The following is an 18,501-nucleotide window of genomic DNA, read 5'->3' as shown; positions in this document are numbered from 1 at the left end:
ATTCATAGGATTATTTCATAGAATATTCAAAACATGGGCTTAGTGGTGATTTATATATCCTACGGATTTCCATAGAATGTCCACAGATATCCTATGGATGTCCGTAGGATATCCAAAAATCACGGATATTGTACGGATATCGATATGGACAGCATATTTTGTGCTTTCTAGGAGGGTATAGTAAGTGGGCTAGAGGTGTTACATTAGCTGAGTAATCGATTACTGAAATTTCTGGATGACAGAGATTTATAATAGATTAATTAATAATCGAATCGAAATTCGATTCGATGATCGAATTAAATAATATTGATAAATAGGCATATTTTGGAACGGTAACAATAATACCTGTCAGGCTTCTCAGCAGTATGCAAAATCTCATGAAACGTAATATAATGTTTAATTTAGTGTTCATGGTACCTAAGTAACAGTAAAATCTTAATTTTGAGAAAACAAATCACAGGTCAAATTTTCATGTTCCTTCACGATCACGAACTCTCGAATAAATATTACTGGTTGCATGGGCGGCCCCTGAAAAATGGTTGGAAATGAATGTTAAACGAGATTCCAATTGGTATCTCTGGCTCCCAGTTGTAGAGTAGCATTTTTTATGCATCGGAGAAGTAAAAAGTACATGTGTTGAACTTTTTTTATGGTAATGTAGAAAATTTTGGCACAAAAATTATTCATTTCCTAAATTTTGTCGGTTAAATTAGCAAGTCTCTATTTTCCGCTAAATCGGGAGTAATTAATAAATTAAATGTCTAATCGAAATTTTGAGAACTGATTAATTAATCGCAACGAAAGATATTCGATTCGTTAATTAATTAATGAATCAAACTAGACGACTGCCAACCGGGCAACTGGTGATTGATGCATACAGGATGAAAAGACTTTTGTGCACTTATACTTTCCCCAATTCCAGTAGAGGCGGAGTAAGTCGTAACTGGTTTTCCGTAAAAAGTTCGTCCTTTTCATTTTACCTTTAGTCGGTCAAAAGGTTGGCAGTTAAGGATTGGTGCATTCCCTATGTGGATCGATTCTCCGGAAGGAGTATAGGTCAAAATAGAACACTAAATGATATTGAAAATGAACTTACTTCTAAAGTCTGGTACCAAAATTCAGACATTTTATAGAGGAAACAGGTCGTCTTACGGTCGTCAACGGTACGTCTTCGGCCAGAGGTAGACTTAGAATGACGATGAGCGCGGAGCTGCGATTGGCAACCCCGTGATCGTCCACCGAGAAACAGCTGACAAATCGTGGAAGTTGATTGGGCGCGGAAGTATGAGGGGGCATATGGAACGACGTTCGGGAGTCTCCTCGCGGACCATTTTTTGGCGCGAATTTGAAGCGCTGAGCGAGTTCTTGCCCCATTGCCTGCTCCATGCTTGCCATGTATCAAAATGAAAGGAGGTGCGTTGATGACGGCGCAGAGATACAACTATTCGCACATGATGGATGTCCGTGTCGCATCTGAAAAATTGAAGGCGCGATGGCGCTTGAAGTGAACTAGCAATGGTCCGTTCTAAGCTGTCCGTGAGGGGAGGGTATGGATTCGATCGACATGAATGGGTCGGAAAATGAAAACGGGAATCGATCGACACCGATTCGATCGACCAATTGTTTAAAAAAAACGGTGTCGATTCGATCGACATAAATCGATCCAAAAATGAAAACGTGAATCGATCGACATGAATCGATCGACACCGATTCGATCGACATATCGTCACCTTCCGGGCAAAGTATCACAAGCGCCATGCGACGTTTCAAAAATTCCGCTGCTGTTTTATTTTTTACAGAGAAATTGTTCGACGAAGCTGTCCGAAAATTTCACAGAATTTTCTTTGCGATGCCGATAAAATTCAGTGAAATTTTCAAACAGATTCAACCAACAATTTCTCTGTAATAAAATAAAATGGCGGCGGAAATTTTGAAGCGTCGCATGGCGCTTGTGATACTTTGCCCGGAAGGTGACGATATTATGAACAGACCGGTGTCGATTCGATCGACATGAATGGATCGAAAAATGAAAACGTGAATCGATCGACATGAATCGATTGACACCGATTCGATCGACAGTTAATTTAAACACACCCGTATCGATTCGATCGACATGAATGGATCGAAAAATGAAAACGTGAATCGATCGACGTGAATCGATCGATACCGATTCGATTGACAACCGTGAATCAATCGACAAACCCGTGAGTCGATCGTCAAACCCGTGAGTCGATCGACAAAAGGTGAGTCGATCGACAAAAGGTGAGTCGATCGACAAACCCGTGAATGGATCGACAAACCCGTGAATGGATCGACAAACCCGTGAGTTGCTCGAATTTTGTCGATCGAATCGGTGTCGATCGATTCATGTCGATCGAATCGAAACCGGTCTGTTAATAATTTGTCGATCGAATCGGTGTCGATCGATTCATGTCGATCGATTCACGTTTTCATTTTTCGATCGGTTCATGTCGATCGAATCCATACCCTCCTCAGTGAGGTGCTGCTCAGGTTCGGAGAAGACATTTAAAAAACTAGACCCGATTACGTATCGACTCGTTTCATGAACGTTTAGAAATTAGCGTCTAGGGGTTCGATTTAGCATGAATTTGCGTTTTTATTTTCCTTCCTTTTTAAATGATTTTGGAAGTCAGCGATGTAACGAGCCATTAGTGGTATAGATTCACGTGTACAAAAGGGTGATGCAGAGTAAACTGTGAAAATGAAAGGACAACATTCCTTTCAACACGGAGATAGTTTCAAAGCACTTAAAAGCAAGAAATTTAATTGCTTCACTAATAAAAATTAGTGATTCTCCCATGAGAAGAACATATTGTGTCAGACATTTCTGGTTTTCGCGCCAGGTAATACCAAATCACATCACGATCCAATGGACGTGGGTGGGCGACCTCGAGGGGATATCCAAAAACTTCAGAGATCCATAACATGACCTCAATTTCGGGTCCCATGTAGGAAGTTTCTTCTTCCGTGCAGGAGTCACGAAATTCGGAACCTGGCAAATGCTTAAAAGTAGCACTAGGTTTCCCATTTTTTCATTACCTACCACTCTACGTAGTCAATGTCCCCCCGGCCCCTCTCCAACTTGGGGGAAGTCCCCTTCATACATAAGAGGCCAAATGAAACGCTTAACTGGATGATGAACATCGTTCAGCAGGAAATAACCGAGCCACATCAGCAATTGCAAAATTCAACGAAACAGTTTAATTTTTTACATAAAAACGGTTTTTTACGTGAGAACGTTTGTGCAGATTCCGTTGAAAGTTTAAGGAATTTGCTTTGTACTGTGGAGAAAATTGACTGAAATTTGCATGAAAATCCGCATAATCCGATTTCATGTTAAAAATCAAACCGTCAAATGAAATTTGGCAATACATGATGTGGCTTGGTTCCTTTCCGTTTAAGGTGATTCGATGGACGCCATATTTTGTGTCAGAACGGCATGCGATATATCGCATCAATTGGTTCCATATTTTCAGCTACTCATCATTTTTCTCCTATTTTGAGATCGCACTTCTGTTGTCAGGAGTCTAAAGCACTCACTTACCAATTTTAACAAAGAAATTCAACGTAATAAAGGCGTGGTTTTTTCAGAGAGAAAGTGGTGCCGTCGATCCGCGCGATCTCCCCCCCCTCCTCTCCCCCCCCCCCCCTAGAATATTCTTCGTCGCAGAAGAAGCAACAGTGAGTCCGGCAGAGAGGATCCCGCACCCGCAGTCACGGCATGTGTATTCGGTAGAGCAGTTCTCAGTCGCTCAGTGCAGTGAGGGTCTCTTTTCGTCAATTGACCAAAACGTGCTGTGCCTCGGCGTGTGTCGTGTAGACTATTATAATTATATGTTGATGATAATTGTAGCAAAATAATTGTTTTTCTGAGATCCTTGTTGTGCAGACTGCAATTAATCTTGGTGTTTGTGACTTCGTGGTTGAAAGTGTTGTGGGAAGTGGTTGCATAGTAGCGTCAACTTCGGATACAATTTTTTTTTTGTTTAATATTACCAGTTTGGAAGGTTATTCGATTTCGATCAAATGAGTTTAATTGATAACTGTCTTTTTCGATAAGGGTGATTTTAGTTTTCAAATTGTTTTTGCCAGATTTAAACTCTATAATTTAACATTTTCATTACTACCCAATTTAGTTAACTGAATTGTACTTACGGATAGTTGGTAAGTATGTTAGTTTTGCTTGGTGCCAGTAATTTGCGACGGATGCACGAAGCATTCGGCTCCTATGGGGTTCCAGTTACGTCGTTGTCCGTAGGCGGAGCTACAGTTTCTCCGATTAAACAGAATAATTTATTTAACAAATTGACAGAGTATCTGGAAAGACGGTCGTGTAATGATGGAGATGATATCATTATTCTCGGCGGGACTAATGATTTCCTGAGTAATGTGGCAATTTCAGAAATCAAAAAGAACTACAGAAAAATCGTAGAACTAGCGGCCGACAACTTCAATCGCGTGATCCTCGCCAAAGTCCCCCCCATACCATCTTTAACTAGGGAGGATAATAGAGTTATCGCGGAATTTAATGAGTGGTTAAAGGCTATCGGTTCACTAAATCCGCAGTGCATTCTAGTGGCCGAAACTTGGGACCCTTTTGTGGAAAAGGGAAAAGAATATCCGAATATGTCTCTGTATGAGAGTTACTATGAGAATGGTGGATACGACATGATTCATCTAAATAAAGATGGTCTCCTTATTCTGAGGGACGTTCTACTCAAAGCAAAGGTGGAGTAAAATAAGAAATTGTGAATGAGACTAAATGACTGGAAATTAATAAATATTGATGAATATTTACTCATTCCCAAGTACCACAGCGAAATTACTGAAAGAAAATTGCGATTTATATTGCAATAAAAGTTGCAAATTTTTTCATGAAACTGAAATATATTTCGATAGTTTGATCAATAATTTAAGATTTCAAAAAAATCAATTAAAGAACTCCGTGTGCCAGATAAGATAGGCAACATGCTGTGCAATGAAAAATCGCATCTTTTTTCAATTTTATTTCAATAAGTGTCCAAAAAAAAGTGATCCTTCGCTCAGTTGGTAGATGTAGAACAAACACAACACCCCGATGAAATAGAAATAATTATTTTAAAATGTTCCTAATTTCAATTTTTTGCGTATCTACAGTACCTAGTTCGGTTTTTAAAATGTTCAGAAATGTAATGGGATTTCCTTCTTTCCTTTAAGTAATGTAATATTTTCAAGCTAATTTTACTTAATTGTAAAATTTTTGGAGTCAATGTTTAAACTGATCACGGAAAATTTTCTAGAGAAGCCTTGTTGGCATCCTGTTCCACGTGAATAAAGGAATAAAGTATCAGAGTGAGACAAGATGTGATGGGGGAAGTAAAAACGCCTCGTCAAGGCGGCAGGAAAAAGTATTATTTTATTTGAAGCTCAAATGAAAACGCTAAAGTACCGCCTTGTTGGCAACACTACGTAAATGTAAGAAATGGTAACTCTCAGGAATGGTAGGGGGTAGGTATGCCCCCTGATCGCTTTGCGATCCGAGACACGCAACGTAACGCCCGTATGCAATGCTCCAATATTATCAATGGTAAAATTTTGAATGAAATTGAGGACTTCAAGTAATTCATGTAGTATTTTCTAATCAGTAACTCCTAATAGAATGCCTTGTTGGCTGCGATGAGGGTAAGCCAAGGTGGACTACCCGTTGAGATCCTTTCACTGTGTAGTGGAAACAATTGTTATTGAGAGGAAGGAACTCTTGTTGAGTTCATATGAAAAATCCACTTCGCTCCCATTCCTTCATTCCATGAATTTAATCGGCAATGAAGTTAATTTCTAGTTGAATTGCATACGGAAAATGGGAATAGAATATGATTAAGTGGACGAGACAGAGGAGAGAGCCCCGAGCGATGTGACAGCGCCTCATCGTGGCGCTCGGGTGAACCACCGGAATATGCCGGTGGGCCAGGACTGTCACGATCAATTCGTTTAAAAAAGATGATGCTCTTTGTCCATAGCACTTTTTCCAGGGAACGCTGTATCTGTTGATAGAAAATGAAGATCAGTAATAGAAGAAGGACGACTGGAAACGCAGGACGTGATGCTTATAAAATTAGGCTGGATGCCTCACTAACACAATACAGATGATGGATACCTATTTCACGTGAGCAGCCGCCATGCTGAACGGATCAACGTAGCGATGCCGCGGCTGAGGCGCAGGGTAAGAACCGCTGTGATGGGTCTTTGTGCCGCAATCACACACTGAATTTAGCAGCTGAATGTGGTAAGCAACAGTCATCGCCCAACGGCTGATATTTAGCAAATTCGAGCTATTTTCAGCCAGATGTGTATCAAATACTCGAATAGCTCAGACAAATCCAACATTAGTCCAATGGTTGCTGAGAATCGTTGCTGAATTTTGCGCGTCATCAAGCGCAAAATTCAAGGATCGGGCCGATGACTTCTACATTCAAACCACATTCAACGTGTGCTTGCGGCATGAGTGGGAGTCTGCAGGGAAATGGTTCAGTTACACGATCAAAAAGAGCCATCAAATTGGGCCTCTCATTGGTCGCATCCTCACCTCAGGTCTTTTCCCACCAATCAGAGCCTCAGTTTGATGGCTCAATTTTATCGTGTAACTGAACATTAGAAGGGATCCCAACTTTTCACGCGCCCAACCACCGACCTTAAACATTCTTCGAATCAGTTTTTCACAAAATTCGCAAGGTACTTAAAAAGGATGGAATCTTCAGATTTCCTGATTATAAGTATTGAGCCCCTTAAAAAGTTCGAAGAAACTCTGACGAGGCATTTTTTCTTTATTCGCGATCATTGGATAGGTCCTATGAAACGGCTCAAAAATCGTTCTGATGGCGCCAAAAACGGAATTTCAGGGTCGAAGGATCCGATTCTTCTCTTTGTGACTGCAATTTTCTTATTCCAGGGGACGGTCTTGAGTCCCTGAAACAGTTTAAGGGAGATCTGACGAGGCATCTTTTTTTTATTCGCGATCATTGCATAGGGCCCGTGAAACGACTCAAAAATCGTTCTGATGGTGGCAAGAACGGGATTTCAGGGTCGAAGGAATCGATTCTTCTCTAGGCGAAACATGTTTTTTCTTTTCCAATCTCGGTATGGAGCCCTGAAAAGTTTTCAGGGAAATCTGATCGAGCCCATTTTTTTTTATTCGCGATCATTGCATAGGTCCCGTGAAACGGCTCAAAAATCGTTCTGATGGCGGCAAGAACGGGATTTCAGGGTCGAAGGAACCGATTCTTCTCTTTGTAACTGCAATTTTCTTATTCCAGGGATCGGTCTTAAGTCCCTGAAAAAGTTTCAGGGAGATTTGACGAGCCATTTTTTTTTTATTCGCGATCATTACATAGGTCCCGTGAAACGGCTCAAAAATCGTTCTGATGGCGCCAAGAACGGGGTTTCAGGGTCGAAGGAATCGATTCTTCTCCCTGCGACTCCTATTTTTGTTTACCAGGAGACGGTCTTGAGTCCCTGAAAGGGTTTCAGGGAGATCTGACGAGCCATTTTTTTTTTATTCGCGATCATTGCATAGGTCCCGTGAAACGGCTCAAAATTCGTTCTGATGGCGCCAAGAACGGGGTTTCAGGGTCGAAGGAATTGATTCTTCTCTTTGCGACTGCTATTTTTGAGTACTAGGGATCGGACTCCAGTCCGTGAAAAAGTTTCAGGTAAAATCTGACGAGCCATTTTTTTTTTATTCGCGATCATTGCATAGGTTCCAGTGGAAACGGCTAAAAAATCGTTCTGATGGCGGCAAGAACGGGATTTCAGGCCGAAGGAATCGATTCTTCTCTAAGCGTAAGGATGTTTTTCTTTTCCAAGGATCGGTATGGAGCCCCTGAAAATGTTTTCAGGGCAATCTGACGAGCCATTTTTTTTTTATTCGCGATCATTGCATAGGTCCCGTGAAACGGCTCAAAAATCGTTCTGATGGCGGCAAGTAACGGGATTTCAGGGCCGAAGGAATCGATTCTTCTCCAAGCGAAAGACTTTTTTCTTTTCCAAGGAATCGGATATGGAGCCCCTGAAAATAGTTTCAGGGAAATCTGACGAGCCATTTTTTTTTTATTCGCGATTATTGCATAGGTCCACGTTGAAACGGCTCAAAAATCGTTCTGATGGCGGCAAGAGACGGGATTTCAGGGCCGAAGGAATCGATTCTTCTCTAAGCGAAGGATGTTTTTCTTTTCCAAGGATCGGTATGGAGCCCCTGAAAATGTTTCAGGGAAATCTGACGAGCCATTTTTTTTTTATTCGCGATCATTGCATAGGTCCCGTGTAACGGCTCAAAAATCGTTCTGATGGCGGCAAGAACGGGATTTCAGGTCCGAAGGAATCGATTCTTCTCCAAGCGAAAGATGTTTTTTCTTTTCCAAGGATCGGTATGGAGCCCATGAAAAGTTTCAGGGAAATCTGACGAGCCATTTTTTTTTTATTCGCGATTATTGCATAGGTCCCGTGAAACGGCTCAAAAATCGTTCTGATGGCGCAAGAACGGGATTTCAGGGCCGAAGGAATCGATTCTTCTCCAAGCGAAGATGTTTTTCTTTTCCAAGGATCGGTATGGAGCCTCCGAAAAAGTTTCAGGGAAATCTGACGAGTCATTTTTTTTTTTTCGCGATCATTGCATAGGTCCCGTAAAACGGCTCAAAATTCGTTCTGACGGCGCCAAGAACGGGGTTTCAGGGTCGAAGGAACCGATTCTTCTCTTTGTAACTGCAATTTTCTTATTCCAGGGATCGGTCTTAAGTCCCTGAAAAAGTTTCAGGGAGATTTGACGAGCCATTTTTTTTTTATTCGCGATCATTGCATAGGTCCCGTGAAACGGCTCAAAAATCGTTCTGATGGCGCCAAGAACGGGATTTCAGGGTCGAAGGAATCGATTCTTCTCCCTGCGACTCCTATTTTTGTTTACCAGGAGACGGTCTTGAGTCCCTGAAAATGTTTCAGGGCAATCTGACGAGCCATTTTTTTTTTATTCGCGATCATTGCATAGGTCCCGTGAAACGGCTCAAAAATCGTTCTGATGGCGGCAAGAACGGGATTTCAGGGCCGAAGGAATCGATTCTTCTCCAAGCGAAAGACTTTTTTCTTTTCCAAGGATCGGTATGGAGCCCCTGAAAAAGTTTCAGGGAAATCTGACGAGCCATTTTTTTTTTATTCGCGATTATTGCATAGGTCCCGTGAAACGGCTCAAAAATCGTTCTGATGGCGGCAAAGAACGGGATTTCAGGGCCGAAGGAATCCATTCTTCTCCAAGCGAAAGATGTTTTTCTTTTCCAAGGATCGGTATGGAGCCCCTGAAAAAGTTTCAGGGAAATCTGACGAGCCATTTTTTTTTATTCGCGATTATTGCATAGGTCCCGTGAAACGGCTCAAAAATCGTTCTGATGGCGGCAAGAACGGGATTTCAGGGCCGAAGGAATCGATTCTTCTCCAAGCGAAAGAGCTTTTTTTCTTTCCAAGGATCGGTATGGAGCCCCTGAAAAAGTTTCAGGGAAATCTGACGAGCCATTTTTTTTTTATTCGCGATTATTGCATAGGTCCCGTGAAACGGCTCAAAAATCGTTCTGATGGCGGCAAATCGGGATTTCAGGGCCGAAGGAATCGATTCTTCTCCAAGCAAAAGATGTTTTTCTTTTCCAAGGATCGGTATGGAGCCCCTGAAAAAGTTTCAGGGAAATCTGACGAGCCATTTTTTTTTTATTCGCGATCATTGCATAGGTCCCGTAAAACGGCTCAAAAATCGTTCTGATGGCGGCAAGAACGGGATTTCAGGGTCGAAGGAACCGATTCTTCTCTTTGTAACTGCAATTTTCTTATTCCAGGGATGGGTCTTAAGTCCCTGAAAAAGTTTCAGGGAGATTTGACGGGCCATTTTTTATTTTTTTATTCGCGATCATTTCATAGGTCCCGTGAAACGGCTCAATACTCGTTCTGATGGCGGCAAGATCGGGATTTCAGGGCCGAAGGAATCGATTCTTCTCTAAGCGAAAGATGTATTTCTTTTCCAAGGATCGGTATGGAGCCTCCGAAAAAGTTTCAGGGAAATCTGACGAGTCATTTTTTTTTTTTCGCGATCATTGCATAGGTCCCGTAAAACGGCTCAAAATTCGTTCTGACGGCGCCAAGAAACGGGGTTTCAGGGTCGAAGGAATCGATTCTTCTCCCTGCGACTGCTATTTTGTTTACCAGGAGACGGTCTTGAGTCCCTGAAAAAGTTTCAGGGAGATCTGACGAGCCATTTTTTTTTTATTCGCGATCATTGCAGAGGTCCCGTGAAACGGCTCAAAAATCGTTCTGATGGCGGCAAGAAAGAGATTTCAGGGCCGAAGGAATCGATTCTTCTCCAAGCGAAAGATGTTTTTCTTTTCCAAGGATCGGCATGGAGCCCCTGAAAAAGTTTCAGGGAAATCTGACGAGCCATTTTATTTATTCGCGATCATTGCAAAGGTCCCGTGAAACGGCTCAAAAATCGTTCTGATGGCGCCAAGAACGGGGTTTCAGGGTCGAAGGAATCGATTCTTCTCCAAGCGAAAGATGTTTTTCTTTTCCAAGGATCGGTATGGAGCCCCTGAAAAAGTTTCAGGGAAATCTGACGAGCCATTTTTTTTTTATTCGCGATCATTGCATAGGTCCCGTGAAACGGCTAAAAAATCGTTCTGATGGCGGCAAGAAGGGGATTTCAGGGCCGAAGGAATCGATTCTTCTCCAAGCGAAGGATGTTTTTCTTTTCCAAGGATCGGTATGGAGCCCCTGAAAATGTTTCAGGGAAATCTGACGAGCCATTTTTTTTTATTCGCGATCATTGCATAGGTCCCGTGAAACGGCTCAAAATTCGTTCTGATGGCGCCAAGAACGGGGTTTTCAGGGTTCGAAGGAATTGATTCTTCCTCTTTGCGACTGCTATTTTTGAGTACTAGGGAACGGACTCCAGTCCGTGAAAAAGTTTCAGGTAAATCTGACGAGCCATTTTTTTTTATTCGCGATCATTGCATAGGTCCCGTGATAACGGCTAAAAAATCGTTCTGATGGCGGCAAGAACGGGATTTCAGGGCCGAAGGAATCGATTCTTCTCTAAGCGAAGGATGTTTTTCTTTTCCAAGGATCGGTATGGAGCCCCTGAAAAAGTTTCAGGGAAATCTGACGAGCCATTTTTTTTTTATTCGCGATCATTGCATAGGTCCCGTGAAACGGCTAAAAAATCGTTCTGATGGCGGCAAGAAGGGGATTTCAGGGCCGAAGGAATCGATTCTTCTCCATGCGAAGGATGTTTTTCTTTTCCAAGGATCGGTATGGAGCCCCTGAAAATGTTTCAGGGAATCTGACGTGCCATTTTTTTTTTATTCGCGATCATTGCATAGGTCCGTGAAACGGCTCAAAATTCGTTCTGATGGCGCCAAGAACGGGGTTTCAGGGTCGAAGGAATTGATTCTTCTCTTTGCGACTGCTATTTTTGAGTACTAGGGAACGGACTCCAGTCCGTGAAAAAGTTTCAGGTAAATCTGACGAGCCATTTTTTTTTTATTCGCGATCATTGCATAGGTCCCTAGAAACGGCTAAAAAATCGTTCTGATGGCGGCAAGAACGGGATTTCAGGGCCGAAGGAATCGATTCTTCTCTAAGCGAAGGATGTTTTTCTTTTCCAAGGATCGGTATGGAGCCCCTGAAAATGTTTCAGGGAAATCTGACGAGCCATTTTTTTTTTATTCGCGATCATTGCATAGGTCCCGTGAAACGGCTCAAAAATCGTTCTGATGGCGGCAAGAACGGGATTTCAGGTCCGAAGGAATCGATTCTTCTCCAAGCGAAAGATGTTTTTCTTTTCCAAGGATCGGTATGGAGCCCCTGAAAAAGTTTCAGGGAAATCTGACGAGCCATTTTTTTTTTATTCGCGATTATTGCATAGGTCCCGTGAAACGGCTCAAAAATCGTTCTGATGGCGGCAAGAACGGGATTTCAGGGCCGAAGGAATCGATTCTTCTCCAAGCGAAAGATGTTTTTCTTTTCCAAGGATCGGTATGGAGCCCCTGAAAAAGTTTCAGGGAATCTGACGAGCCATTTTTTTTTTATTCGCGATTATTGCATAGGTCCCGTGAAACGGCTCAAAATCGTTCTGATGGCGGCAAGAACGGGATTTCAGGGCCGAAGGAATCGATTCTTCTCCAAGCGAAAGATGTTTTTCTTTTCCAAGGATCGGTATGGAGCCCCTGAAAAAGTTTCAGGGAAATCTGACGAGCCATTTTTTTTTTTATTCGCGATTATTGCATAGGTCCCGTGAAACGGCTCAATAATCGCTCTGATAGCGGCAAGAACGGGATTTCAGGGCCGAAGGAATCGATTCTTCTCTAAGCGAAAGATTTTTTTCTTTTCCAAGGATCGATATGGAGCCCCTGAAAGAATTTCAGGGAAATCTGAAGGGCCAATTTTTTATAATTCGTGTTCTTAGGGGGCCAAACCGTTGGCTCAATGGAAGGAGCGGAACGTAAGTTCGGCAACGCGGAGCGGGTCGAAGGAATCGATTCTTCTCTTTGCGAATGATATTTTTGTCCACCAGGGAACGGCCTAGAGTCCCTGAAAAAGTTTCAGGGAAATCTGAAGGGGCATTTTTTTATATTCGCTATCTTAGTTCACATAGTTGTGATTCCATGAAGCGGCTAAAGGAGCGTTCTGATATGGCCGGTGGAGGGTATTATGTTCGTCAATGGAATGGAAGGGGGGGGGGGGGGGGTGTTGACATTTTGTTTGGAATCCCGCGAGTCGGTAACGTTCGATTATTTTTCATGAATCGTTGCATGAAAATTATCAATGAGACAGTGGTAGTGGAGTACGTCGCAGGAGGTTGTGAGGCGCACAGATAGCGTGAGCGTCGCAGCGGCGGCGGGCGGAACTAAGTTACGGCGCGCGGCTTCCTCGGTACGGTTCAGCGAGTCCTGGTCGCTTAGTATATAGGCGTTCTGATGGCGTTCTGATAGATTCACACGGGTGATAAATTGTATACAAGATAAATCGTATACTCCCGTCGAAATCAGATAAATCATATACAGATGGATGGTGAGAGGATAATTCATATAATTTGCCAGTTTGTCAAACTGTTGGGCGATCGCGGTTCTGATTTCTGATCATTCATAATTTCCTAGCCCTTCTTGCTCACAAATAATGTAAGGAATTTTTTTTTACCTAATACCACCAATAATTCTCATTTGGATTATTATTAATTATTTCTGCACTAATATTTCCAAAGACATATATTTCACATCTAGATAAGGTGGATTGCCAATTATCGATACTATCCACAGACTGTCCAGCTTTTTGGGGTAACGTAACCAGTCTGTTGGCTTAAATTTTAAGCGTCTTTGAGAAGAACTTAGTTCATTCTGACATTGTTGAGTCCATATAAAATTTAAAAAATCCTAGTGAAGAACTGTGTGCAGCTCGTTTAGGAGTCCCCAATATTTTGTGTCAATCTGTGTGGCAGTGACCGTTCGTCTGTCCTGATTAGGACGGAGGCCAATTTTTAGTAATTTTAAATAAGTTAAAGATACAGTCCTACAATTTTAGTAGTGTCTTGCCAGTGGGTCAGCTCTTTTAGTATTTGTGTCTCCAGATATCCGTCGAAGTTCATCCATGTGGAGCTCCTGTACCAAAGTGTCTTGTGTCCCCGTCCTTGACTTCATTCGTATCTGTTTTTTCCGAGTCACTTGAACAGCTTACTCTTATTTTCATTTAAAATCTTCCAAAAGGTCTGATGTTTAATCTCAACAGTTTACTTATCATAATTTAGTCAGGCCAATTTGTTCATCCTGCATGAATCATCTTGTTACGTCTCATTCCTTTCAATACGTGTGTAGTCCTGGCAGCTTGATTTGGCTTGACGCTAGTTTGTTCACACTTTAAATTGAAGACCCCACTAACTCCAGTTGAGAAATCAAGAGATAACGAGAGTATAAGGAGTCTCCGACAAGGAAGCTTAGCCACTGAAAGTTTCTTGATAACCCAGCATTTGGATAAATGATAACAGCAAGTCAAACCGCAGGTTTGCTTGGTTTCAAGAAACCTTATTGGCAGCCTCTAAAACAAGCCACTAATTAGTGGCAATTGCTCCAAATCCTTGGTAACTAACATCATCACTCTATCTTTGAGCAGAGGTAAGTGAAATTGTCGTAACATCTTATGTCGTTAATAACTCTTGTAACTGATGTCGCAGCTGACAATGGAAGTAGAGAAAAATAGTCTCATATTTGAGGTTTTACATTTTCTGCTATCGCTGTCCAAATTACCAGAGACCTGAGTTGTTGGAGAGACCCACAGCTCAGCAAAACTTCGGCCTCTGCCTCCTAAAATTTTTCCTTTTCATCATTGGGCCTTATTTGTACACTTCAGTACCCTGAAAAGCCGCTTTCTGCTGACTTCAACTGGTCAAGGGCATGGAGAAAGGCAACAAAATACGTGATAGAAAGATAACTTCAGCGGCCTCGTCATATCGTTGGGTTTGTTCTAATTATCTTTTGTGAACATTAAAAAAAGTCGCTTGGTACCAAACGTCAAAATAATCAACGACTCTCGGGCCATCCTAGTCACCTTATTGGCTACTAATCCCTCAGTAATGATCACCATCTCTTCTTCCTTGAGGGTCCGAGGGTGAGATGTGTTTCAGATATTCTCAAGAATATCGACATTTCAAATAATAAATGTCAAATTCTGCTATCTATATTGCCCTTTTGCCTTTTCCGAAATGAGGTTAGTTTAAATTGTTGGTAGATTGCTAACAAATCATAACAAGAGTACAGTTTGATGTTCGGTACCCACCAACCAACAATTTGATGCTAGTATGCAATTTACCCATCGGACACCCAGTATATAAATTACCGTGTATGCGATTTATACTAACTCCATTTTCCCATTCCTCGTCGAACAACAAAAACTAGGGACTCTAACAAAAACAATCGTGGTCCTTCCTTCTTCATCAACGTGTTTATGTTTTATTTCCCTCCTTTTTCAAATGTGATTTAGTGATAAGTGAAAGGTGAAGTCGAATGTTGTTTGTTTTTCTCTGGGATTATCTACTAATGTAAGTATTGCCATTTACCTACAAGTTAGAATTAGAAGTCATCGTTGAACTTGGTAATTCTAGGAAGTGTTACCGCATGCCAGTCAAAATTAAGTTCTGGACTGAAGTTCTAAGCAGGGATGCTGAAAATGCTACATCTCGGCCTGCCGGCTGCTTGAAAATAACCGTTTCAAATGTGAAAAGAGAGAACCTTTATAAGCGTTGAAAGTCATAGGAAACTAGAAGGGAAAGGTCACAAAATTTGGCGGGAAATTTTGTGTTGAGTCCACGCTGAATAGGTGCACCATCTCTTTCAGCCTGCGACAGAACTTATAACATTGGTTGGTTATTGAAATAAAATGTAAGAATCAAGATTGCCGATCTTCTTTTACTGTCAACAAGTGCGTAAACTTATTCGGCTGCTTCAGCCGACTTGTAAAATATGGAAAGCGTCAGGTGATGGGAAATATGGAAGCTTGGAACATTCTGCATCTCTAGTTGTAAGTAAGGGCTAATAGCGGACACTTTTCATGATGAATTAGGAGCTCAGCCATTGCATGACATTTCTTTTCCAAGACCTACTTAGTTACTTAATGCTACTTCCTGAACATGAGCTGCAGTCACGCAAACAGTCCGGCTGTACATTCAATGATATTCGCTAGCAAAATGGACTGTCATCAGTGGCCTACCTACCGCTGATTGTACGGTCTCTGTGCTGGCGCCAAGTGTCAGATTGTACAGTCGGGACCGCTAGTGTCACAGAACAGAAGATATTGTCACATCCATTGCACGATGATACTAAGGTTTACCAACATTTCTGAAAATTTACAGACCCATCTTTAGCCGTGAATCTTGTGACAATTCTGTAATTTCTCCTACGATTTTAAATCGATTAAAACGCGTAACATCCAAAATCTATGCTCAGATTCAGATTCCTCGTGAAAAACTGATGCCATTTCATGCATCATATGTCAGAATAGCGTGAAGGAAAGAGGTTTAATGACGTATGAAAACACTAATGTGTGATCGCAATTTTCAAGGACAAATTCTGTAATTTTTCCTACGATTTTAAATAGATTAAAACGCGTAATATCCAAAATCTAAGCTCAGATTCGGATTCCTCGTGAAAAATTGATGAGATTTCATGTATCATTTGTTAGAATAGCGTGAAGTAAAAAGGTTTAACGACGCGTATAGATTCTGTCTTTGAACTACGCCGCCGCGCTGCGCCGGTCGCCCGCAACGGCCCGAGATGCAACCGAACGGGGAGGCGCCATGGCGCTAAGCATTCGGTTTCGTCCCGAGGAATTTCTCACCACGATAAATTCTTATTCTTCCTCCTCCGCTGACCCATTGAGCACTACCCATGTTGCCACGTTGCATTCATATGCTCGAATCAGTATGCCTACGTTGCGTCTCTTTCCTCCACGCTATGCTCGGGTATGATACATGAAATTGCATCAATTTTTAACGAGGAATCCGAATCTGAGCTTCGATTTTGGGTATCACGCGTTTTAAATCAAAATCTGTCAAAATTCAAAAAATTAAAAATTCGAAAATCCGAAATGACTGAAGTGGCTTAAAATGCTATATCGGCTCCTGTTCGATGGATTTTTGCGAAACTCGGTGTCAGGGCATGATACATGAAATCGCATCGATTTTTTACGAGGAATCCGAATCTGAGCTTCGATTTTGAATATTACGCGTTTTAAATCAAAATCTGTCAAAATTCAAAAAATTAAAAATTCTCAAATCGAAGATGGCGGACGTGGGCTAAAATGCTATCTCGGTTTCTGTTTGCTCGAGTCTTGTGAAACGCGGTATTATTTGGTGTTTTTCAACGGGAAACTCGAATTTTTAGTCAATTTTTTAAAATTCTCAACTCCAAGTTGTTGGATGTGGCCTAAAATTCTATCTCGGTTTCTGTCCGTTACAGAGCTTTGTGAACCGCGGGAGCACGGGTACTTTTCGACGGGAAACTTGAATTTTTAGTCAAGTTTTAAAAATTCTCAAATCCAAGATGGCGGATGTAGCCTAAAATTCTTTGTCGGCTCCTGTTCGATGAAATTTTCTGAAACTCTGTGTCTGAGGGTATTTTTCGACGGGAAACTCGAATTTTTGGTCAATTTTTGAAAGTTCTCAATTCCAAAATTGCGGACGTGGCCTAATATGCTCTCTCGGTTTCTGTTCGTTCGAGTTCGGTGAAACTCGGTATCACGTGGTATTTTTCGACGGAAAACTCAAATTTCCAAAATTCGTAAACCCAAGATGGCGGCCGTGGCCTAAAATGTTATCTCGGCTCCTGTCGGTTTTCGTGAAACTTAGTAATAGGGGAAATCATTCCTGTCAAATCTTCAAAATTCGAAAACCATGATGGCTAAAAACCAGAGCATTGTATGGCGGGTTATGAAAAAACTATTTTTCGCAGGAACAAAGTAGCCCCGCTTCTTTAAAAATAGCAACTTCACACTCATAAGTATAGTGAAGAAATTTTAAGCCAGAATATTTTTAACCGACAGTAGGTATTCCATGTGAACTTTTGATGAGACGCCGGCAAATTATATTCTATTAGTGCATTTTTCAAACTTTTTTACTTTTTTAAAACATTTTTTCTGTTGAAAAGGGCTTTCTAATTTTGCGTTGGTGGGTAGTAGTAATTTTCAAACTTTCCGGAGCTCATTCTTCTGCCAACCCCCCCCCCCCCCCCCCCCGAACTTATTCACGTTCCACGCAAGTTACGGACGACAGCAATTTTCCCGTTTCTCCCAGCGGCAAATATGTAAATCCGGGCCTAGTAAGTCGTGTGGCACTATGACTTTGCAACATGGTGCAATATGCGGAAACATTATTGGCAGTAAATTACGTGTCCGCGATGCCTTTTTGGAAATGTTTTTGGTGGAAAATTTCAACCATATGACAACGTTTCTGTTATGCCACACGGCGCTTTCGAACACCGAGGATTTCGTGGTAAACACGACTGTAAATTCAACGTGGAAAACCCTTCAGAACTAACAACCGCAGTCGTGCGATCTGCGAAAGAAAGTCAGAGCGCCTGCAATTCGTTCTGTATGCAACACGGACATCCCAAGAACACGAATAGTTGTATCCAGACCTAGCCATTCAAAAAGCCGGAACCAGGCCCCCCACATCCATCGGTGGGCCCCCCTTTTAGTAAACTATCTTAGGGGGGTCTGGGGGGACCGACTCCAGCAGGAGGGGGGTCCGGGGGGCCATCCCCGAAAATCTTTTAAAATTTTGCCTCCAATCTGAGTAATTTCATGCTATTTCCGCACTTATATTAGTGTATGCAAGATTTTTGCCCTTTCAAAATCTCAGAATAATTGCAGTTGTTTGAAAATTTGTAATGAGCCGTTATAAAAAAACAATATTCGACGTATAATTCTTTTTAAACA

The sequence above is a fragment of the Bemisia tabaci genome, chromosome 4 (assembly GCF_918797505.1).
Source record: "Bemisia tabaci chromosome 4, PGI_BMITA_v3".
Classification (NCBI taxonomy): Eukaryota; Metazoa; Arthropoda; class Insecta; order Hemiptera; family Aleyrodidae; genus Bemisia; species Bemisia tabaci.
Note: the sequence above shows the minus strand (reverse complement) of the source record.